Raw genomic sequence first — 26442 nt, forward strand, 5'->3', positions numbered from 1 at the left:
CTGTGTCGGGGAGGAACTCTACTTTATTGCCACATCCATAATGAGTGATTTGATAGATGGAGAGAAGGTTGGTGCTAAGGCTAGGAACATGAAGTACATCCTTGAAGATGCCATTCTCTAACTCAACATTCCCTTTACCTTCTACTTTAATTTGAGTATCATTGCCCACATAGATGTAAGGTACATTTGAAGTTTTTAAAGAGGAAAATTACTTCCTTGAAGCACCCATGTGATGAGATGCTCTAGAATCTAGAACCTATTCCTCCGGATTGTTTGTACTTGCAACTAAAGCTTGGACCTTGCCCTTTGACGTGGTTGAAGAACCCTTGTCTTTGTATGTATTAGGAAAATCAATTTTGTGTTTCCTCATAATGTTTACCAATTCATCAATCTGCTTATCTTTGCACTCATGTTCTTCATGTCCATTCCTCTTACAATAGGAACATGTTTTCTTCTCCTTCTTGTTGCAATTGTTCCCCTTTTGATTGTTCTTGGAAGAAGATTTTTCTTGTTGTGAAGAAGAATGTTGAGTGGAAGAAGATTGACTTGTGGAAGATTGTTGTTTTGAGGAGGACTATTGTGTGTCGTCTTGTGGCTTGGCCTTCCATTGCTTCTGCTTCTTGTTTGAGTTTTTGCCACTTGAATTTGCTACCAAGGCTTTAGTTTTGGAAGACTTGAGAATTCCCATAGCCACTAGATTGTCATGTTCTAAGATCAACATTTTTTAGAATTTCTCGAATGAAGGCTTAACATAGGCACTACCCATTGTTAATTTGTGTGTATTAAAGCTAGAAACAAAAGGAGCATATTTAGATGGAAGATGAGTCATGATGTGTTTGATCATCTTTCCATCTTTAATGGGTTCACCACAATCATTCAGTTGTATCCTATACATTTCTACTTGAGAAGTTTATCCTCTATTGTGTAAGCCACGTCTTCATCTACTGTGCCATACAAAGCTTCTAGTTTAGCCCAAACATCTATTAGATCTGTAAGCTTCCTAATGTGAAATTTGACAAGATCAGAGATATTTATCAACAAGGCTCCTAAGGCCATCTCTTTTTTGGATTCCCAATCTTCTTTACAAGCTTCATCAGCATCAACAGGAGGTTTCTTGGCTGCACCAGTGACATAACGCCATAAACCTTTTTCTACTAATGGCTCTTTAATGTTTTCTTTCCAAGTAGAATAATTATGTGGAGTTAACTTTGAAAAAGAACTCATAATCCAAGAACACAAGATAAAGGAGACACAGTACACAGTACAAACCCCCCCCTTTTCACTCAATCAAAAAATCCCCCCCCAAATAAATGATTTTGGCACTTTATATATAGTGCGTTTACAATGGGCCACTTGCCAAAATGGACAAAGTGGACTTTCTGATTTTTCTGATTACAACCTCTGTATAGAGTACAAATCTGGACTATTACAATGTAGCTCAAAATTACATCAATTTTGAAGCATTACAATGCAAAACAAGACCTATCTCTGAAAGTGATACTTTTGTCCAAATAAGACTACAATCTGACTACAGATCTAAAAACTAGAGAAAAAACTATTCACTTTCAAAAAAAATAGAATGTGAAAAAGAGTCCAGATGAGCCCATACGATGCATTTGAAGTTACAAAACATAGGATTAGACAAGTACAATCGTGAAAAACTATGATTTTTGACCAATTTGAGCATCAAAATCATAAACAAACTACATCACTAAAAAATTCAGAAAATTTTATCTAAAATAAAAAAAAATTGCACCTAATTTGGAGTCTGTATGACCAAGATATGGTTGTTTGAAGTCAGGTTGCCAAATCAAAAATGCATCTGAAGAGGGGTCTGCAGAGGAAACCACTATGTTAAATTTGACGTCCAAATGGCCATCTCATCAATTGAAGAACGCCCTGGTATGATGGTTAAACGGCCATCAAATTTAGGCTATCAAACTGATGATGTCAGTTTCTGCTTGAGCTGGTGATGACATCACTATGTACAGCTGATGACATGTTTTGGTACGGATCTATACAGATAGTACAAATTTTGCAGACGTGGCATGTTGCATGGCGATTGACTCAACAAGTGACTAGGATCCACCGTGGCAGTTCATTGTACAAGGGTACCCAATCTGAGGTGTCAGCATGTGCGCTATCTGCTGCACAAAGTCCTAACTATGTGTCACATGTCGAGGCCTGATGAGGCCGCGTGTCAATGTAAATGCAGGGGTGACACGAGCCTTACACACCTGATTCGTTGCTAAAAGATGGAACAGCGATGGCCAGAATTTGTTGTTTGTGCCAGAGACTTTATGCAATATAGTCCCACATGGATAGCGCACTGGCTTCTAAGGGCATTTAAAAGCCAACACATAAATATTTGAAAGAAAAAGCCACGGAGTTCCCAGTGGTTGTGAAGAGGTCTCCGTCAAGTAGGTGTGGTCACCGGTTATGCTATGTAATCAAAAATTTGTTGCTGACTGTTGGGTAGTTGCCGGTGTAGGCTTTGTTGAGCCAGAAAATACTGTGCGGCCCTCAAAAACCTGCGAAAGAAAAAGAGAATATTCCTTGCAGAATATTCAGCGGGCAGGCTTCAAGCCTGCACACAAAAAAAAAATTCTTTGCCTTTCTTTGTACACCCAACTAGGCAAAAAATAATTTCATAAAAAAATATTTCAAAAAATACAAACAAATTGCAGAAAATTAATAAATCTAAAAATCAATTAATCAGATCGAAAAAGACCATACCCAGATTTGCAGATCGAGCCTGCAGGTTTCGATTTGCAAAAAAACTTGCCTCCCGATTGACTATGGCCTAAAATAGGCACATTTATAGTCAATCTTCACTGAATCTTCACTCTGGACGCAATGGCGAGGTCCACTTCGACTCTAGACACTCCCATTTGCAGTTGATGCTCCAGATCTAAATCGGGTATCTTAGAGAGATGAAGCAACAAGGTCTCCAGTGGCTATGTGATGAGTATCTCCCTCAGCTCTGATACCATGTAAGAATCTGCCTTAGGGAAGAATTTACCCAAGACCAAGGAACTCAAAACACAAGCACAAATTAGACTAGAGTATGATCAAAATAACTGTATAGTATTTAATTCTATGTACAAGTACACTAGGAGTGCCTCAATATAAAGGCCTTTGAGATGCCTCGAAATCAGCATCATGATAAGTCCAACAACCAGGCACATGTCCACCAGATATGGGTTATCCTCCATTATGCATGAAAGTAAGTGCAATGATGTGAGGATAAGCCTACAAGGTGAAACACGCACATCAATGTTGTAGACAGCATGTGCTAAATTAGGAGTGTGAAAAATTGTGTTGTCTACATGACAACTCAGTGAATGATGCAAACTCCAGTGGTGTAGACACCATGTGCATAATTAGAGTTGTGTACTTCTATGTTGTCTACATGACAACTGTAGAAGATGCACAAACTCCTAATGTCTCATAAAGAGAAATAATAAAATAATGCACTAACCTAAGTAAACTTAAGTAAAGTGTAAATAGTAAATACTTATTTACACCAATAGTATGCAATACAGTTGATACAGAATCAGAGAAGAGATCAACCATTTGAAAGAGTTACAAAATTTGCCAAAATGTATGTTGCGAAATCCTAGCATGTAAAGAACATTAAAGTTAATCTAACATTGAAAACTAAAGAAATAAAATAATATGTATTAGAGGATGGAGACATAGAAGACGACTATAAACCAAGTATGGTAAGTTCCCTAAGTGCGATCTTGATACTTCGATGTGTCCAAACGATGGTGGATGTGTGCTCAGAATGATCTCAAGCTTCAAGTAATGGATTATGATTAATTATGAGGGTGAATGTGTTGGAATAATTTAGAATAACTAAGAGGAGGGTGAATCAGTTATCCAAGGCCTAGATGTATAAATAAAACTTTTCACAGCTTAGTGAACCCATAAAACATTCATACCCATGTATGCAACTTAGTGGATTATGCAATCACTAAAACTTGTATGTTACTGTCCAATCAACTTGCAGATATGTAAAGCATGAAACATAACAGATTCATCAACACACTTGACACAATGATTTATGTGGAAACCCAATTTGGAAAAAACCACCAGTAACATGCTACTTCTTTTCACTCTTCTGAAGTGATGCCCTATGAAAGGCCAACCCTACTAAAGGTTACAATACACACTGTTAAATTTGACCCGGTTGAGGTATTTCAATCACCCTGTTATAAGTGAGCCTTGTTAGAGAACTTTAGGCCATTCACTTGGAATGCCACCTAGTTAAAGGATTTACAAATGACTATTAGGTCAACCTTAATCCAAAGGATTTACCCTAGACTGATACAATTGTTAGAGAGTAACAGTAGAACTTCGATTTGATACAACTTACAATTTCTCTTACAGATTACAAATCTTTGTTCAATCCTTAATTATGCTTGGCCTTCATACTTTTTAGCTTTGATAGCTTGTTCACCCTTCAAGCATTCATCTCCTTAAGCCTTCTTTCTTAACATGCCATTGCAGACTCTTCTCTTGGGTCACTTGATGAAGAAAAATCCTTAACTCCTTCACCTCCTTAGGTTCTCGCACATGACAACTTTTTGCTTCATGACTAGACATTCCTATAAATAGAAAATTAGGATATTTTCTTGCTCATTTTCCATCATCAAAATTAGGGTTTGGATGGATTAGGTAGGATACAATGTATCTACTCCATATCTTGTATCTCTTCTAGAAACTTCTCCTAGAATCTATTTGAATTTGCCTCAAAAATGGTATGCATCAATTTTTTTACCACCAACTCATCAACCTTATCTTTCTCCTGGTTCACAAGTTTTAGGAAAACAAACTTTTTGGCTTGGATTTGGTGAATCTTTGATCTTTAACATAATGCAGCAACTTGGCATTATCAATCTTCTAATGCTCAACACATATTGCGTTGCTCAGTATCAACTGTAAAATCGCTCGGTATCAACTAAAGTTTACTGATTCTTGGCATCAACTAAACTTTACTGGACATCAACTATCTTGCTTGGCATCCACTAGAATTTTCTTTCACTCAGCTCCAACTGACTTTCTACTTGGCTTGCACTTACTTTGCTCGGCACCTACTATCCACTTCGTCAAGCTTGGCAGACAAACTTTGTGTAACTTGTTCATCTAAACTTTTTTAGTGTAGCCAACATTTGTAACCTTAAGTAAATTATCAATACATCATGTCATCACTGTCTTAATTGATTCTTGTACTTTATTACATAATCATAACTCAACCTTTCCTCTAGGTACTATTGTTACCTCTTATTGATCGAATCGTCTTCATCAATCAACTCAGTGAAAGTACTTAAATCTTATAAGCAGTTGTCTTAATAGTAAATAGAAAGTTTGACATCAGTAACAAAACAATAATTAAAATACATAGTCTTCTTCAAGAATCTCTCTTAACAATGATCTTTTCAATCAAATTTCAACAATCTCCCTCTTTGGCATTGATGGCAAACCAAACTGATCAACCAAGTCAATCAAATGATGAACATCTTGTTCAACCAATCTGACTAGGTTAAAATAGTAAGACAATACCAAAAATAAAACTTGTATCAAAATTTATCTTTCTATCAGCAACTTCCATCTTTTGATTAGGTTAGAGAACTCTTTTCTTATAACTCCCTCTGAGTTCCTTCTTGTATCTTCCTCTTACTAGGTAGAAAAGGATTTCTCCCTCTTTCTTACATACATGTGTCTTCTTCTAATCAACAACATCAGCAATTATCTGATCTCCCTCTAAGATCAGTAGCTTCTCCAACTTCTTTAACAACAATCTCTTGTACTTTCTCCTTGAACATTTATAAGGAATATCTCCCTCTGTGATTATACATTCTGGCTCTCTGATCTCAACTCTTGATATCTTTCTTTAATATACTTTCTCCCTTTGATGATGATTAGTATAATGTATAATGTACTTTCTCTCTTTCTAATTAGAAAATCTCTCCTTCTGATAATGATTAGTTTAATGTACTTTCTCACTCTTTGATAACAATGCCAAAGACATATACCAAAAACTTGTTATCTTAAAATATGTAGATATAAGCTTTTGTAGTTTCTTCAACTTCTCCCTCTATCACCTTGATAGTGAATAATTTGAAATTTTAGCTCTGTGATTACTTTAGGTAGCTCCTAAAGTAAGATCCACTACATCAATTTGTATTATATGAACATCAGCTTGTTTGATGCAGGGCACTCCTCTTGTTACTTAGATAGTCTTTGATAGGGGTATCACCCCTAATTTACCTCTTAGATACTCGTGAGCATCCTTAGGTAATGGTTTTGTGAAGATATTAGCAATTTGTTCTTTTGAGTTAACATATTCCATCTTTACCTCTTTATCTTGAACTAGTTCTCTCAAGTAATGATACTTGATTGCAATATGCTTAGTCTTTGTGTGCATTACTAGATTCTTTGAAATATTTATTACATTTGTGTTATCACAATAAAGTATCACTGGTTCTATGATCTCTTCCTTCATTCCTTTGAGTAGTTGTTTGATCCATACAATGTTTGTGCAATTTACAACAACAGCAACATATTCAACTTCAATAGTAGATTGTGAAGTACAACTCTATTTCTTGCGAGACCATGTAACTAATCTCTTGCCTAAGAAAAATGCTCCTCCACTAGTGCTCTTTTTGTCATCAATGTTTCCAGCCCAATCAGCATCAGTGTAGGCTCTCAATTTAAACTTTTCATTCTTCTTATAGTATAGACCAAACTCTTATGTTCCTTTCAAATATCTCATTATTCTCTTCACAACCATTGAATAATTCTCCCTAAGATTCACAGAGAATCTTGAAACTATCCCTATAGATAATGCAATATCAGGTTTGCTATGTACTACATATTGTAATTTTCCAATCATAAACCTATATAATGTTTGATTCACCTTAGCAGAATCATCATTCTTTGACAATTTGTGTCCTGTCACCATAGGCTACTGGTTTGGAATCCTCTAATCCAAAAGTTTTCAATATTTCTTTGACATACTTTGACTCAGTGATGTATATACCATACATCTTCTAATATATTTGCAATCCCACAAAAAAATTGATTTCTCCAAAAATAGACTTTTCAAATTCTTGCTTCATCTGATTTGCAAAATCCTTACATAAAGCATCTTATCCTCGAAATATGATATCATTAACAAATATTTCAGATAGCAAAATACATTTGTCTTTCTCTATCTTTATGTAAAAAATTTTGTTATCATCAGTCCTTTCAAATTCAATTTTCACAAATATGAAGTCTCTCATACCATGCTCTTGGTGCTTGTTTCAAATCATATAAAGCGTTGTGCAGTTTTCATACCATTTTCTTATTGTTATCATCAACAAAACCTTCTAGTTGTTCTATGTAAACTTCTTCCTCTAATATGCCATTCAGAAATGCAGATTTAACATCCATTTGATAAACTTTGAAACCTTTGTATGTAGCATAAGCAAGTAGAGTTCTTACTCCTTCCATTCTAGCAACAAGAGAAAATGTCTCCCCATATTCTATTCCTTCTTCTTATGCATATCCCTTGCAAACTAATCTTGCTTTGTTTCTAATGACTTCACCATTTTCATCTAGCTTGTTTCTGAATACCCACTTGGTGCCAATCACATTCTTGTCTTCTAGTCTAGGAACTAAACTCCATTTTTTTTTCTTCTCTATCTGTTCAATCTCTTCTTCCATGGCTTTGTACTAGTCCACATATTCTAATGCATCTTTCATTGTTTTGGGTTCCTTCATGCTTAGCAAACAATATTCACTTCTCAATTTGTTTCTTGTCATTGTTCTAGCATTTTTATCTCCAATGATTTGATTGGTAGGATGATGTCTTTTGACATATTTGGACAATCTTGGCTCAGATGTTTGTTTGCACACTACATTTTGCCTAGCTGACATTGTTTACACGCTACATTATCAGGGTTCTTCAACTTGGGAAAACCTCTAACTTTCTTCATGTCACTAATACTAACCAATTTATCAAAGTCAACATGACATAACCTCTTGTGCCAAAGCCATACATTATCAAATTTTGTAACAAGACAAGTAGCATCCTCTATATCAAGATAGAATAGATTAATTCTAGTTTGATCACCTTTTCCAATCACTTTCCCATTTGTAGCATATATCTTAGCAATCTTATTTTCAAATTCAACCTTGCATCCCAAATCATTAAATTGTGATACACTCAACAAGTTATAGTTTAATGGAAGTGGGCCTACGATTGTCAGTGTTTCTTCCCCAAGGAAGTACATTTATGTGATTGCAATCCTAGCAATGCATGTATTAGGCACAGAGTGGGTTTTATTTGTTTTAATGAATAAATTGTGTATGTTTAACTCTTTTGCTTTCCACCTTCTGTTGAATTTGGTTTGGTATAGCATTTTGAATTCTCTGGAAATGGGAGGAGAGCCACAAAAATAGGAACCCCCATATTGCAAGGCATGGAAGGATAAAGAGGATGTGTGGAAGATTCTGCAAAAGGGGAAGGTGACTAACTTCTTAGAGCATCTTCATGGGTTTAAACCTCATGTTACCATAGCCTTCTTCAAAAATTGGACAAAGGAAAGGTTTTCTCTACATGGTGTCACTGTGCAATTGACAATGAAATTCATAGTGGAGATAAGGGGCTTACCTATGGAAGGCATTAAGTTCAACAACCAAAAGAGCATATCAAATGTTGCGTTCAATAAATTTCCCAAAATAGAAGTAGAGAAGAAAAACTTGGAGAAAAATGAGGCTTTCTATGAACTGGACCAAATAAAGACTATATGGTAGGATATGCTTTCATGTACTCGTGAGTATTTTATCCTTGATGGTAGATATAAATGAGTGCATAAGTTTCACTTTGTCTTCCTTAATCATTTTAGGCATAAGGATAGACTTTATTTTCCTTTCTATTTGAGATTCTCTCTTCTTCAAAGTTTGCAAGCTCATAGGAAAAAAGAGCCACGTCCTATATTGCATGAAGGGTTGATTCTTCTTATAGAGGGTCATTGTAAAAATATGGCTATTGTGTCTTCTCCCTCATTAGATAAAAAGAAGGGTTCTACCACTGAAACCTACTCTAGGAAGAGTAAGGGTGATGAGACTGTTAAAGGTAAGAGGAGGAGTCTGAAACATGAAACCCAATAATCTCCTCAACATAATGTGGATGAGGCCACTAAATCTGAGAATTTGGAAAATAAGGAGGAGAAAAACCTAGAGGAAGAGGAAAACACAAATCAGGGACATTTTAGTTCCAATTTGGAAGGCTACCCAAATAGCAAGGAAAAAAGTAGGAAGGAGGATGAGGAAGAGAATAGTGAGGAGAATATAGAGATGGGTAATGTTGGTGATGAGGGAAACTAGAGTGGCCATTCGAAAGAAGTAAGGGATGATAAAGAGGACATCGAGCAAGCTAAGGATGACCCTGTAAATATGAGGGAGGAGGAACAGACTAATAAGGTTGTTTCTCCTACTAGAGAAGATGTGGAGAAGGATAAAAATGACTCACCTCATAGGGATACTATGCTCTCCTTTTTACACACTACAAAACTAAAAGCTAATACCATGCTACAAGCTAACTCATTGATGTATAACGAGTTAATGAGTCTCAAAAGGAAAATGGAAAATATGCAACAAAATCAGGTTATGGACCATGTTAAGTTTAGTCATATGAAAATCTAGGTGGGAAACATACCAAATAAACTCAAGGACTATGAACAAAACCTTCAGCTACTTATCAAGGAAAGTGGTAATAAAATGCAATAGGTTACCTCCAGTATCTATGCTACTGTTGCAAGTCTAGGAAAATGTACCAATGAAGAAATTATGTCACTAGGGGGTCCTAGTAAGAGAACTAGGCAGAGTTCCAAGAAGAGGGCTATGGAGGTTGTTGGTGGATCAGCTATTGATTCCATCCAAGGTGCTGCAGAGATTGGTAAAGAAGTGATCAAAATGATCAAAGAGCTGCAATAGTAGCATTTACTAGTCTTTGGTCTCTAGTTTTTGTTCTTGTTCTAGTTTTATTTACTGGTCCCGGTAAATGGTTTCTATTTTTGGTAGTGATTGTAGACACCTAAAAATCCTTTAAAAAATAAAGTATTTTTATTTTTTGAAAAAGTCCCTGATGACATCATCATTTATTAATTAATTAATTATTTAATTTATTTATTTATTTTTATACCATTAAATCCCTTTATCTTAATTAAAAATATTTAATTAAAGAATCTCTCCCAAAAATGTTTAAATCTTATTTAAACATTATTTCCTTATTTATTAATTATTTAATTAATAAATTGACCAAAAATCTCAAAATAAATTATTTATTTATTTTTTGCCCAAAACTTGGCCAATTTCCTTAAGACCACTAACCTCTTCCAAAATCTTCTAATCCTTCTTTAATTTTGATTAAAGGATAATCCCATCATTTCCTACCCCTAATCCCAACTCAAAATATTTAATTAAGATTAAATATTAATCCTCATGTTTATTAAAAATATTTTAATAAATATCTCCTTAACCCAAACCCTTGAAATAAATAAAACTTTATTTATTTCCTAAAAACTTTATTTATCCTCATCCTAGGAAGTTCTAGACTCTTCTAGAAAGTCTTCATCCTCATCCAAAGCCTAGACTCTTCTAGAAGATGTCAATCCTTATCTTTGACCCTAATCCTAATCCCCCCCAACCTTGTCACATTCCCTAAACATGGGTTAAGACTTGCTAACCCAAGCCAAAGTTAACAAATATCTCCTCCTTCACCCACCCTCATTAAATGTCATCCACTTGCCCATCTCTAACAAGCCTAATCTAATCTTAACCCAAGCCTAATCCAAGCCTTAATCATTTTCACATTCCTAAGTCAAGCTTAAGACTTTCTTAATCCAACCCAAGTCAAAATATCTCAACTCTCTCACAAATATCCCAACCATAAAACTTTATGAAGCTCACAAACCCATAAATGACTCTTACAAGCCCATTCATTGCTCTTACAAGTCATTATGAGGGACTTTATGAGCTTTGAGCCTCCTTTGTTGACCCCTCAACCCCTCTTGCTCTAACCAATGACCCTGTGACATGTGTCACTCCCTGATTGGCTGTAAGAAAATATAATCCATGTGCTCTCCTCTCATTCAATCTAAACCTTCCATAAGCTTTCTCCCATCCTTGCATCCTAGCCCTTGATCCCTCAAGCCCTTTGCCTATTTAAGGAATCCTCTCCCAAGCCATTTTAACACAATCTAGAAAGTAAAGCTATAATACCATTTTGAGAAGCCATTTTTACATCAAATCCATTCACCAAAATCTATCAAAAATCCTCCATTGAAGCCCATTTGAGCATTTGAGCATACATACATAATCAAGCCATCTTAGCTATTAGACACACCTCTACATCAAGTGATCATCCTCATTGAGAGAGCCTATCCATGGCTCATATTCTCATTTGAGGACTTCACTTTGTCTCTCATGAAGTTATGTTAAATTAATATTCAAATGCTTTTGATTTTTTTAATTTTGTGTTTCTAACATACTAAAGTAGCATATGCAGTGATATCTAATTTTTATCAGTTGTTTAAACTAGGTTCTAGGTCCTTGTATAACTTGGGTTCATTTTTTGGTTATTTTCTATGGTTTCAGGTCCCTGTAAAACCTAATTTTGATATTGTTTAAACAATAGATTTTAGATCCTTGTAAAACCTAGTTGTGCTTCATGTTTTAGCTTTTCAGCTTTTGTTAAAGGGTTTCAGGGTCCCTACAAAACTTGTTTTTACCATAATCTAAAAAACAAGTTATAGTTTAGTCCTTCAACATAGTAAGTATTGTGACATGAAATTTTATTTGTTAGTTTGATAGAACCTTTTCCTTTTATCAAACATGTTGCATCATTACCAAATATTACACTATTTCTATCATAACAATTCAAAACTTAATGAACTTACTTTTGTCTCCAATCATGTGATGTGAGCATCCACTATCAATGATCCATTTATCATTTTTGTTCACACAAGTCACATGTGCAGTCACCTCATCTTCATCAAATTTTTCCTTCATTGTAACATACACCACTTCATCATCATGTTCATCAAAATCATCCCTAGTTTCCTCTTCAGCAATGTAGCATGACTTCTTGCCTTTGTCTTTGTAATCTTTACTGTCATGTTCTCTTCTGATCTTGCACTTGTCACCTCCTCTATAGTTCTTCTTTTGTTTACATCTTGCAGCAATATGACCAACCTCATTGTAATTGAAACAAATGATGGGTAACTTACCTTTGAACTTCCCTTTTCCTCTATGAAATCTTATTGCCAATAGTGCTTCCAATTGTTCAGCATCTTCCTCATCTGTACCATTGTCACTAGATACATATTTTATCTTTCTCTTCTTCTTCTTCTACTTCACCTCATCAGAGTCCTTCAATAACAACTTAGCTTTGAAAGTAGATTCAAGACTCTTAGGTTTGTAATTTTATCAAAGTTAGATAGCTCAAAATCAGTGAGTCTACCTACCAAACCTTCAAGGGTTAGATCATTACTTGGAATACATCTCAGTTCTTGAATTGCAAAAACTCTAATAGCATATATGGGCAGTAGTGTTCTCAATACTTTTCTTAACACAGTATCATCATCTATATGACTAGTAGCTCCTCTTATTGCACTAACAACTTCTTTTATTCTAGCAACATATTGAGCAATATTTTTACCTTCTTCCATTCTCATATCATCAAACTTACCTCTGAGATTTTTAGATTTAGCTCTGTGAACATTTTTGTCTCCTCCATAGATGGTGGCTAGGGCATCCCACATTTTCTTTGCACTATCAAGACCTTTGATATCATCAAACTTGGCATAGCTTAGGGCAGAGGCAATCTCCAACATCGTCTAATTGTGTTCTTTCTTCTTCTCCATATCTTTAGTAGTTAGGGTTCCAAATGGATTAACATGTTCCACACAAATGGTAGATTGTGCATGATCTCCAAGTCCTCCAAGGTGTAGCTTTATCAAATTTTTCCATGCAGGAAAGTTATCTCTATTAAACTTGGGTACTTCTCTTTTAGACATCTTGATCTTTGTGTTTCTAGTACCTTCAAACTAGTCCTCTTAAGTTGATGGCTCTAATACTAATTTTTGGAATACTTTAGAATAACTGAGAGGGGGGGTGAATCAGTTATCCAAGGTCCAAATGTATAAATAAAACTTTTCACAACTTAGTGAACCCATAAAACATCCATACCCATGCATGCAACTTATTGGATTATGCAATCACTAAAACTTGTATGTTACTGTCCAATCAACTTGTACAAATGTAAAGCATGAAACATAATAGATTCATTAACACACTTGACACAATGATTTACATGGAAACCCAATTTGGAAAAAACCACTAGTAACATGTTACTTTTTTCACTCTTTTGAAGTGATGCCCTGTGAAAGGCCAACCCTGTTAAAGGTTACAATACACACTGTTAAATGTGACCTAATTAAGGGATTTCAATCACCCTGTTAGAAGTGAACCTTATTAGAGGACTTTAGGCCATTCACTTGGAATGCCACCCAGTTAAAAGATTTACAAATGATTGTTATGTCAACCTTCATCCAAAGGATTTACCCTAGACTGATACAATTGTTAGAGAGTAATAGTAGAGCCTTGATCTGATACAACTTACAACTTCTCTCTTGTAGATTAGAGATCTCTGTTTAGTCCTCAATTCTGCTTGGCCTTCATACTTTGTAGCTTTAACAGCTTTTTCACCCTTCAACCATTCATCTCCTTAAGACTTTTTTCTTAACATGTCATTGCAAACTCTTCTCTTGGGTCACTTAATGAAGCAAAACCCTTAACTCCTTCACCTCCTCAGGTTCTCGCACATGACAACTTTTTGCTTCATGACCAGACATTCCTATAAATTGGAAATTATGATATTTTCCTACTCATTTTCCATCATCAAAATTAGGGTTTGGATGGATTAGGTAGGATACAATGTATCTACCCCGTATCTTGTATCTCTTCTAGAAACTTCTCCTAGAATCCATTTGAATTTGCCTCAAACACAGTTTACATCAATTTCTATGCCACCAGCTCATCAACCTTATCTTTCTCTTGGCTCACAAGTTTCAGGAAAACAAACTTGTTGGCATAGATTTGGTGAATCTTCAATCTTTAATATAATGTAGTAGCTCGACATTATCAATCTTCTAATGCTCGGCACATACTGTGTTGCTCGGCATCAACTAAATTTTACTGATACTTGGCATCAACTAAACTTTACTTGGAATCAACTATCTTACTCGACATCCACTAGAATTTTCTTTCACTCAGCTCCAACTAACTTTCTGCTCGGCTTGCACTGACTTTTCTTGTCACCTACTATCCACTCAATCAAACTTGGCAAACAAACTTTGTGTAACTTGTTCTTGTAAACTTTCATAGTGTATCCAACATTTATAACCTTAAGTAAATTATCAATACATCATGTCATCACTGTCTTAACTGACATGGTACTTCATTACATAATCATAACTTAACCTTTCCTCTAAGTACAATTGTTACCTCTTATTGATCAAATCCTCTTCATCAATCAACTAAGTGATAGTACTTGAATCTTATAAGTAGATGTCTTACTAGAAAATAGTAGGTTTGACATTAGTGACAAAACAATGATTGAAACACACAGTCTTCTTCAACAATCTCTATTAACAATAATCTTTTCAATCAGATTTCAACAGAATGAAACATTTAACAATGAGGGCATGGATAGATTTTATCATTATAGATGGTATTTTGATAGTTTGTGAGCTATGAAAATAGAATTGTAAGTTTGCATGGGAAGTGGATATGAATTGTGAGAGGAGAAGGTCAAACTTATAAGCTAAGGGGTGGTGAGATGGATGGCTAGAATGCAAGGATGGAAAAAGGATGAAGAAAGGTTAGGATGCAAGAAAGGGGAAGAACATTGATTGTGCTTTTTTAAATCCATAGTAGGTGGTGAGATGAATGGTTAGAATGCAAGGATGGAAAAAGGATAAAGGGGGGTTAGGATGCAAGAAAGGGGAAACACATGGATTGTGCTTCTTTAAATCCATAGCCTTGTGACAAGTGTCATAAGGGGATTGGATGGGGGAAGAGGGTCAAAATAAAGGCTCAAAGGGGGTTATGAGGAAAAAGGAGTCTGGAAGAGGGATGTAAGAGGCCTTAAAGAGCCATTAATGCTTTGTAAGAGCAATAAAAGTACTTTGGATAGAAATGTAAGAAGGATAGGATAGAACTTTGAATTTTGTTTGGGTTAGGAAGTCTTAACTCTTGGTTAAAGTTGTGGACATGTTTAGGAGGGGGATAAGGCTTAGCTTAGGAGGGGATTAGGATGCAAGTGGGTTAGCCTTAATGAGATAGGTTAATTAGCTAGCTAAGTGAAGTTAGCATGAGTGAATGGGTTGGATTTACATAATGATACTAGGGTTTGGGAATGGTTAGGTGTTGGGAATTGATTTATTAAATGATTTATTTAATAAAAGGAGATGTGGGATTAAATTAAATAGGTATAGTACAATTATTTAATTTAATAGAATAATAAGGATTTAATTAATAATTAGACTTTGGGTTGTCATTTGATTTTATCAATTAGACTATAGTTAAGTTAATTAATTAATTAACCAAGGGATGATGATTAATTAATTAAATATTAAATACTTAATCAATAATGTCCTAGAAGATGACTAATTAAGATTACCAAGTGATGAAATGAGACTTCGATGTCTACACCAACTACCTGCAACCTCTTTGGGGACTTATAACCATGAAATAAATACATCCCAAGGATTGGGAGTTGTACCTAACAATTTTGTACAATTGGATTCACGCTTTTCAATTAAGTTTTAAATAGTTTTAAGAGTTTTTTATTACCTATACACGATAATTGATTGAATTGTTCAATCTAGTGTGAGATCTTTGTTAGTTGTTGCTTGGCCAAAGAAAGGGATCAAAATCCTATAGCAATGGACTACTTAACCCAATATTAGACATCTTAAGTGGTTCTTATCCAATTCATTTGGACTCATTTAATTTATCAATCAAGGACGTAAACTTGAAATGTTGTTCGTAAAATATATGCTTCAAACTTATCTCAACTTAAGAACTGCTCTACTGAAATTCAAGTGCTTAATCTACAAGAAATTTATGCTAAAGCTAAGAACCAAATCCTTTTTTGATAAATCATGAAAATATAGCTGAGAATTACTTCAACTACCTATGTTGCAAGAACAATCCACTAATTTTGTTATTAGTGGTTGTAGGAATAGCAGAGTCTACTTGGGTTCTATGAACTGAAAATAAATCCTATGCTAACTAATTAGTTCACTCCCTATGTGGGCCCCCATAAAGAAGTGAAGTATAAAAACTCAGAGATTGAAACCCAAAATAATCCTTTTATTCATAGATCAACAAAATGTACATAACGATGAATAGCAAGATTATATTTAGTACTTAAAAACTTAGCAACTTCTTCTTTCTATTGAAAAATGACTGACTAAAACCTAGCACTTCTGGAACACAGACTTCCAATTATATAAAACACAAACTAGGAACAGAATTCCTAATTCAAGACTCGTCAACTACCAAAAAAAATGACAGCATTGATTATTACAATATGCACATTGATTCTAGCACCAAATAGAACAGTGATTTAGGAGCTCACGACCCCTTAATTTCCTCTGCTCTGGGCTAGTCTATTAACGTGAGCAACTGCTTTGACTCCCACTTGGTTGACTTGGCTTTGCGTTTATATCTGCAAAATATTAGCACCTCCAAAACAATAACATACATCAAGACTTATTCAAAACATGTTATTTAAAATTAGTTTACCCTATGTCACATTACTACAAGAGAACTACCCAACCTAGCTAAGGAAGAAAAAGCATTATTCTCACTATTTTATAATTAAATGACATATCTTTTCATGGCTTATTCATTTTAATCCTGAAGAGTAATTATGCACACATTTGTCTGAAATCATCACAAACATTGTCTTCTTAAACATCAAAGTCTTTTAGAGAGTTTGTAAATTAAACTGAAAATGAAATGACAAGATAGACCATATTCTAGTCTCATCAGTTGTGTTATTATAGTAGTTTTCTTTTCAAGTTGCAAGTTGGTAGGTACTCATCTAAGTAGGTTTTTAAATTCATTGATAAACATCTTGTGTGTTGGTCCAGTTTTGATAGTCTACGCAAGAATGGCTCTCCCATGAGTTCTTCATGGTTTTAGGGGAAATGGGAGACGATCTAGTGTACATAATGTACATAGTTTTTGTGGCCCTTGGAAGTTGGCTAAGTTGTTCAAATGTGATGATGCCCTAGGCAAGTTTGTTATGCTTGGTTAGGCAATCACAATTTTGGAATAGAGTTTTTGCGGTTTGAATGTGCTAGATACTTCAAACAAAGTGTTTCAAAATGAGGATAGGTGAGTAGTGTTAACATCTACCAGAGGAAAAGGTTTCATGACAAGTTTTGTAGAGGGAAGATCATGCCCTAGTCAGACCTATCATCCTTATTGTAAAACCCTCAAATATAAGCATAAAAATTATTTTCTGGCCTACATACACCTTGGATATATGAGACCCACAAAATATTTGATATTTTCCAAAAGAGTACTCAAATCTAAAGTTTTTTTGCCACCTTATTCAGAGAAAATCAAGATTAAAGTCCAAAAACTCAAGTTGGAGGGCTAACTCTAATAGCCTTTTTTAGTAGTTTTGGGGTAAGAGTAAGTAACTTGATGATAACTTGTGAAATTGATGTCCAAAAGTCTAAGGGGATTATGACATCACTTGTATGAGACCCTCATTCTACAAGGTTGAGAAATATGGTCAAGAAAGACTAAAGAAGAAGGTCAACAAGTGAGCCTGAAGAGGTATTTGGATAAAGAAGGAACTATAACCATTGATATAACTATGATGTGGCTAGTTAGAGGATAGGATAGAGATCCTCTAGGGATTAGGGCTTTTAAGGAACCCTAATAGGCTAGGAGGAAACCTGAGCAATTCCTTAAGAGGGTAAGGACCAAAGGAGCAAAATAACCTAGCATTACATCATTGGGAGAGAAAAGGATTACATAGCTGGATTTTATTGTTCGCAAGCTTTCTAGAGTCATCAGTTACAGATTGTCAAACTATGCCAACTTGGTTGTAAGACATCTTCCCAAGTTGACCTAGTCCATCAATCCCCATTTTTAGGGAAATTTATGGGTTTCATTCCTTTCATCATTTTATTTCGAGATTTGTGGTCGGAAGCTCAAAAATAGTTCAAATCTAGGAGTTTTGAAGAACAATTATATCTTCCTCTTCATGTTTCGAGGTGAGTACCTCATCCTTTATTTTCCCTCTTAGCATACATCTATTTTCATATTTCTATTAGGCTATTTATTTGTATAAAAATTTCAAATATCTATTTCTCATATCTCTTGTTTACATTGCATGAAAGAGAGATTGCTAGTGTACTTCCTTGACAAGCTTCTAGATTTTGTATTAGCATCCCTTAATCCTCTTTAGGATTTTTCTAATCAAATTTATGGCTTATTGAGAATTATGCTTAGAAGCCCCTCTTTCTCTTGTATTGAATGGCTTAGGAAAAAACTGTTCAACTTGCTTAGTCTTGTTTGCATTGTTAATCATTGGTGTCATTTTCCCCCTAGACACACATTACAATTAAATTAGAAATGATTTTTAATGATAAATATTTTATATTAAACAATTTATTCTTCAAATTTTCAAATATTCAAATTAATTTAAAGAAAATACAATAAAATTATGTTTAAGAATTAACTAAATTTTATATTGAAAATATATTATTTTTCAAATATTTAAATATCAAGTACTTTATATAAAAATACATCCATAACGTTTTTAATCTTTGTTGTTAATTTTTTTATCGTACTACACTATTTAAATATGAAATACTTTTTAAAAAAATACAATCCTAATTTTTAAATCTTGATTAATTTTTTATCTTTATGAGGTACTAATCTACTTGTTTAAACTATTACAATTAACGACAAATACAAGTCACTATGTGGCACTTGTTTTGCATTGAATCTACTCCTATAGTTATTTTCAAACTAGTTTATGGATAGTAGAACTAAAATCGCAATGACAAAGATTACTTTTTAATATTCTCAATACTAATTTACAACTATTTAACCTCATTCTCATTCTTCAAAATTGTTAATTTTTGTCACTTCATTTTAACTTTTAATTTTTCCACTCTAAAACTATAGAATCATTACACATTAGACAAGAACTATAAAGCCTAACATCTCTTGTTTATTTCTTATATTTTATTTTAAAAACATTAAACATAGAAATTAAGCCCTTTGACTTGTACATTGACAAAATGAAATTTATCAAGGCAACGGTTAAGCTTCCTTCCTACCTACGCGTGCTTTCACGTGTGTCAATTAAAGCTATATGAAACTTTCAGCAGTTCCTGCCGACGAAGCGTCCATCATCAAAAAGGAAAGGTTAACTCGTCGAGGGGGTCAATGGTTGCATTAGACTTTGTAATTCAACACGTGTGTTATTTATGTTTACAGTGGGCGGCCACGTTGTGCTTAACCTACGTTGACCGTATGCGTCCATAGAACGAGTGGGGTGTATATAACACATTTCAACTCTTAAAACTCGTACGCCTTAGTAAAGAAGATTATTGTAGGTGACCTACTCAGTGTGTGCAAGACCATGGATCCTCCAGAGGTGGAAATCCCTTCGTATTTTCTGTGTCCGATATCGATGCAGCTCATGAAAGACCCCGTCACGCTCTGCACCGGTGCCACCTACGACAGGCAGAGGATTGAGAAGTGGATGTTCGCAATGGGGAACAACACCTGCCCTCTCACAAAGCAACCCCTTCAAAACGCCGAACTCACCCCAAACCACACACTGCGCCGCCTCATCCAACAGTGGTGTGTCCTCAACTCCTCCGCGGGCGTACAGCGGATATCCACTCCCCGGCCGCCGCTGGATGCTGATCGCCTGAATAAGTTAATCATACAAATGAAATCATTCCAATTGAAGACGTTGAAGAAGCTCAGGTCTGTGGCCGGTGAGAGCGAGAGCAACAGGCGGCTCATCGCTTCCTCCCCCGCACCGGCTGCCCTGATCTCCGTCATTGAAAGCCATTCCACAGAAAGAGAAGAAGAAAAAGGTTGTTGCTACGACTCTGGAGTTGCCTGCGAGGAAGCTTTGGGAATTCTTCACTCTCTTCCTCTCTTAGACGAGACGCTGGACTCGATCGCCACAGCGAAGTGCCTGGCCTCCCTCGCTGCCATTATTAAGAGAGGCACCTCCAACGCACGTTTTCATTCCACCATGCTCCTATACTCCGTGTCAAGGAAAGGCCTTGACCGACTTGTCATGAACGCCAACAGTGATTTGATTGAAGGACTTTTAGAAGTGCTGACAGATGAGGTGTGCCACAAGGCGACCATAGCCGCCCTTGAATTGCTCACTGCAATTGTCTCCGGCAGCCGGCGCAGCAGAATGAAAGCGATCGAGGCAAGCGCAGTCTCCGTCTTAATCGAATCGCTTCCGGAGCAGACGGCGGAGAGGAAGAACATCTGTGAGAGGATTTTATGTCTTCTGGATGTGTTGTGCGAATGCGCAGAAGGAAGGGCTGCCGTGGCCGACCACGCAATGGGCATTCCCGCTGTCGCCAACAAAATGATGAGGATCTCTGACTTGGCAACGGAAAAAGCCGTTCGGATTCTCTGGTTGCTCTGTAAATTCTCTCCTTCAAAGCGAATAATTGATGAAATGTTGCAGATTGGTGCGGTCACAAAATTGTTTTTGCTCCTGCAATGTCCATGCTCGACCAAGACAAGGAGTAAGGTCAATGAGGTACTTAGAATGCATATTCTGTGCTGGAATAGTATATGTTGCCTTTCCACCCTAGAATTTCCAGAGTAAATAAGACATCCAAATTCACTGCATTATACATCTCGGATGACTCATCTTTAGATAAGTAGGATATTTTCCACGATATTTCTATTAGGATTTAATTGTGTAAATTTTAAATCAAATTTATTGATCTATATTTCATGAGTAGTTCACCAAATCCAAAATCCATCTCTCATGAGAATGAATAAAAAACTTAACATTCATTGAATCTAAATGATGTTTTTGAATACCAAAACTTCTCAAAAGATGACTCATTTTTAGCAATACAAAATGCTCATTAAGCAGTGCTCGTATAAGATGCTCGTTTTCACCCCTCAAATTCACAAATCAAACGAGAACGATCTGGAAAAACAATATATTGAAGCACTCTTGTCTGTGGGGACTGGCAAGTGGCAAGTACCTTTTGAGAAGCTGTCTACACTGACCTTAGTCAAAGGACTACTGCAGCGGCTTATTTATCTTTTGTGCAATGTGAGATTCCTTCGAGCCACATATTCAATGACTTCCTCGTTTTAACTATTCTCTTCAAAATACTGCTCCTATTCTAATTATTAAATTGTTGGTGTAAATTTATGAAGGAAAATTGAAAATGAGGGATTATTTAATACATATTTTGTAAATCACCAAGATAAAGTTAACAAATTATCTTAGTTTTATTTTATTCAAGAAATAAAATAAATATAATGATTATTTACAAAAAAAATTTAATTTTTATATATTATTTATATTGATATATTAATTATTATTTTATAGTTTTCAAAAACTATTTATAATGGCTAGATGTACTAATACTTTAATGTTACTTATATTCTAAATACTATAGATCACTTCTTAAAATGCTCTTTTTTTTTTTCCCCTTGCTAATAATGACATAATATAATATAGTAGGGAAATTAAAACTACTATGGTTGAAATAAAGTGTAATAGCCACAATAAAAAGCAATCATGTTCATTTAAGATAAAAAGTTTCATTCAATTTTCATCCTTCAAATTCACAAATCCAATAGAAACTTTCAAGAAAAATAATTTATTAAATCATTCACTTGGTCAGAATCACCAAGTAACTTTTGAGAAGCATCTACACTAATTCATTTAAATATGTTTTTTGTTGACATTGATCAAAAGACTAATGCAACAACTTAGCTATGTTTGTAGAATGTGAGTCTCCTTCAAACCACAATTTCAATAACTTCCTCATTTTAACCATTATCATTGAATTAATGTGGAAATTATAGGCCCTTGTTCTAATTACTAGATTGTTAATGTAGATTTATGAACAAAAACTAAAAATGAGGGAAGATGTAATAGGTCTCTTGCAAAGAAAAAAGAAAATTTCTTTTAAATTATCTTATGAATATTTTCAAATAAATAAGTGAATGATTAGTTTTATTGTTATAAGAAATAAATATAACACATGATTATTAAGAACAATTTCTTTTAGTTTTCTTAGATTATTTATATTGATATAGAAATTGGTATTATATTATTTTCAAAAGCTTCTTATTATATTATTAGAATTTTTCTATAAAAAAATTATTATCTAATTATTTTAGACTGATATAAATTTAAGAAATATGGAATGAAGATAATTAAATAGAACAAAAGCTTAAAGAGCTCTCAAGTTAGAAAATAAATAAAGAAAGAGATAAAATAACTAAAAGTAAGGTCTTAAAAACCATTTCGTAAAAAAAGTTTAAGGTGATTGTACTAAATTGAACGAAAAATAATTTGCCCAAACTAATTATTTTAGGTTAGTCTTTTTAAATATAAATATAGAATGATCACATTTGCTATTGTTGAAATATGAAGCCACAATTTGATTATTTTATATATGAACATGATTGTGTTTTATAATATAAAACACAATCATGTTTTATATTTAATAAAATATAATTATGTGTTATGATGTATAAACAAAAAAATTATGTAAATTTTTTTAAAATAGCTAAAAATCTATTTGAATTAAATTTTAACTTTAGATAGACTTATTTGATATTTTATCTCATTATATTGTAAATATTTTTATTTACAATTAAAAAGATTGATTAAATTATTAATATTTCTTATAAATATTTAATAAAACATATCTATCATTAATTTGTATAGTCAATAAAATATAGAAACGGAGAGGGGAGAGTTAGGGAGGGAGAGAGGTGTGTGTCATGCCAATATATGTCGATGGTCAAATAATAGCCTATATGATCACAAAAAGTTACTACATATGATATTGAGTTGGACATGTGTATAGTAATACATAGGATTTCAATATCAATCAACAATATTGGTTTGCTCATTTATTTATTTTTCCAAGTTATTATTTTTTCCTTTATAGAAAATATTTATATTATATGTGTCATTTGAGTAGATATTTTTATTTAGGTGAGGATAAAATTCTCCATTATTATGCTCTCATGACTAGGTATTTGATGAAGGAATTACTCTTGAATATAGTTATCCATTAGATGCTAGCATTAGCTTTGATGAATATATAATTTTATAAGAAGTTTATTTTATTCATCTAACTATGTTCCAATTATAAAACTCGTACATTATTCTTTATAATGTTATTTAAGAAATGTGACTATACTTTTTTCATATAATAGTCATTATGGCATGGCATGGCTATTATGAATGTGAATTTCTAAATCAATTACAATGCTACAAAGGACCCATGAATCTTAATATGTTTTAGGAAAATCTATTCATGGCCCAATATGCATTGAAAATTTTATCTTTTAAATTGAAATTATCATCCTCATCAAAAATTGTTGGATTTCCATGTTAAACATAAAATACTAGATGTAAGAGATTTATCAACACCTCTGTTTATTGTTACTTATGAATGATATAATCAACTTGTATACATAATCCTTCTATGGTACATAGTTTTGACAAAGCTTAAAATTAATGAATTAATTCATATAATGTGTACAAGTACATGTTGATCCTTCTAAAATAACATCTCTCCTTCTCTCCCAATACTTCATTAAATCTATTTATATTCTTTTGTCTTGTCTCTCCTTCCCTCTCTTCTTTTCTCCCTCTTTATCTCATTGTTTACCCATTTCTCTATCTATTTCTATCTCTTCTTCCATTATTTTTATTTTTATTTTTATTTTTTTTGATAGATAATAGGTCTTTTAGACCCAGATAACTAGAACCTAAATTAAACTTTTATTTCAAAAGAAGCTTCTTGAATGATCTTCATGAACTTCTAAATTTATCTCCTTTTTTTTGTTACCAAATTGATAGCTTTATTAGATCCTGCAAATTAAATTGCTAAGATCACTTTATTAGTATGCATATATTGTTCAAAATTGCAGATGAACTTCTTTTCAAATATTGATTTGTTAAAGAGGTAATAATCATTTTGCATTTATTGCCAAATGGGAAATAGATTACATGAAATATGGAGCGTTCAATCTTTTCATTTCTTTTTACATTTAATTAGACATGTTATGAAAAAAATATTGAGATTGGGAGTTAGAATCAGAAATTTCATCAAAAGGATGGTTGGGCTTAATAAATTCGATGTTAATATTTTTGATATCTTCCCACAATCCTACTTGATCCTCCTTCATGAACTAATCTATTCAATCGTTTCCTAGTGGATATCAAACATGTAGAAAGTGCATAAGAAAATCAATGTTTCTTCTCACAATAATCTTCCATTTATTGAATCTTCTATGATTTTCAGTATAAAAAAAATTGGAAATAATGGAACATTGTTTCTTCCTAGATGATTTAAATCATAATTGCAAGGTCTAGGAATCATGTGGTTTTCGACGATATTGATGAGTACTTTTTCAAGATTGCCAAGGAACATAATTTTGAACAATCTCCTACATAACAATTCTATTCCAATTTTTTTAGCTTCTATAGAATTGACACAGGAGCATCCTAGGGTAGTTGGCAATCCTGTATGTTGGAATGTTTTAGTCTTGGAGTTAGAGGACTTGGTCAAAGAAGAGCATTACTCATGGTACTCGATCTCTAAAGGTTCTCGACATATACTGGGAGCTCAAATTATACTACATGGCTCAGTTATGCTTTGTTCATGTGTTGACCGAGTACCTTGGTCAATGAAGGGGCTCAGTTGTTGGCGAATTCAGTACATACTAGTGCTTGGCAATGCTTGTATGGGCTTGGTTATGCTTGGTGGATTTGTTGATACTCAAAAGTGATTCTTTTGATGCTCGATCATGTCTTGGTTTCTGCTTTTCCCAAGTTGTCTATGATCGATTTCTAGTGTGAGACGACCTTGGCATTTAATTTGGTTGTATGTATTTAATTTTCGTTGTCAGTTGATTTGTGACTTAAATGTGCATTTAATGCTAGGGTTTATTTAATTTATAACTTATGAGGATGACTTGTGGCTTAGTTGGGTATAAGTAAGGGGGTCTTGTGGAGTCTTAAGTCATAATCATCCAGCTTAGAGAAGAGGATGTGGCAGAGGAGTGAACTTTGAAAAGCTAGTAGTTGGGGCTTGGAAAGGAAGGAGATTGCTTGGTGGGCTTGCGAGAACAAGTTTAGATCTTCCTTGGAGGTTTCTACCAGAGTGTGGTTCATGACTAACTAAGGGGTTTGGGGTTGGATCTTGAGGGATCTTACAAAAAAATTATTGTAATTGCTATTTTATTTGATCATAACCTTAAAGGCCTTACATGTGGCACATTGCATGTAAATAGTTATTTTATGAATAAAATATTGTGAATTGATAGCAGATCTTGTACCATTGTTGTGTTACCAAAAAATTTGTTGATAACAGCATGTCCCTTATTATAGTAACCTATAATAGATCCCTCAAAGGTTGTTTGATATAGTAGCCTATGGAGCTTAATAATAGTTTCCATATTTACTTGAATCCAACGAGCCTATATGAAATGATTTACCCCTATACCCTTTTATAGCTACTTAAAATGATATTGAAGGTCAAGGGTTTGAGAAATTTAATTGCCAGAGGAATACAAAGATGAAGGGTTAAAGGGAGAATAATAGAGAAGAAAAGGGAAGAATATGAAGGGAGAAAATAGCATCTAATTAAACCTATTATGAAAATAGATGATGTTAGAGGAAGAATATTAAAAGATGACTTATCAGATTAAAAAATTAGATAAATGGAATAAAACCAAGCAAAGCCAATGACAAAAGTTAATCACCAACTAAAGAGTAAACTAGAAAGACAAAGCTCAAAGAAGGGAAAACAGAACAAACTAAAATAAACCAAGAACCAAGATAAAACATAGAACAAAGGAAGAAAGGCCATAACAACAAGGAGCTAAGAGGCTAATGAAAATATAAGAAAAAACATTTCACAGGACATTGATATCTTTAAACAAAAAAATTTTGAGCATCCAATGTCAAAAAAATTCGAGAGGAGATCAATGTGAGCAGAATGAGGAAAATGAAAGACTAAACTAGATAATAAAAATGAAGAAATAAAGAAGAAATGAATCAGGGGAAAGACACCATCATATAAAGAATAA

At 34.0% G+C, this 26442-nt stretch overlaps 1 pseudogene; it reads left to right on the top strand.

Moving 5' to 3' along the window:
* Window positions 1-19679: 19679 nt before the first annotated feature.
* LOC149531862 (E3 ubiquitin-protein ligase PUB23 pseudogene) lies at window positions 19680-21111 on the top strand (annotated as a pseudogene).
* The last annotated feature ends 5331 nt before the right edge of the window (window positions 21112-26442 follow it).

Source organism: Cupressus sempervirens, chromosome 11, assembly GCF_028749045.1.
Source record: "Cupressus sempervirens isolate cs-2001-9-10 chromosome 11, ASM2874904v1, whole genome shotgun sequence".
Taxonomy (NCBI): domain Eukaryota; kingdom Viridiplantae; phylum Streptophyta; class Pinopsida; order Cupressales; family Cupressaceae; genus Cupressus; species Cupressus sempervirens.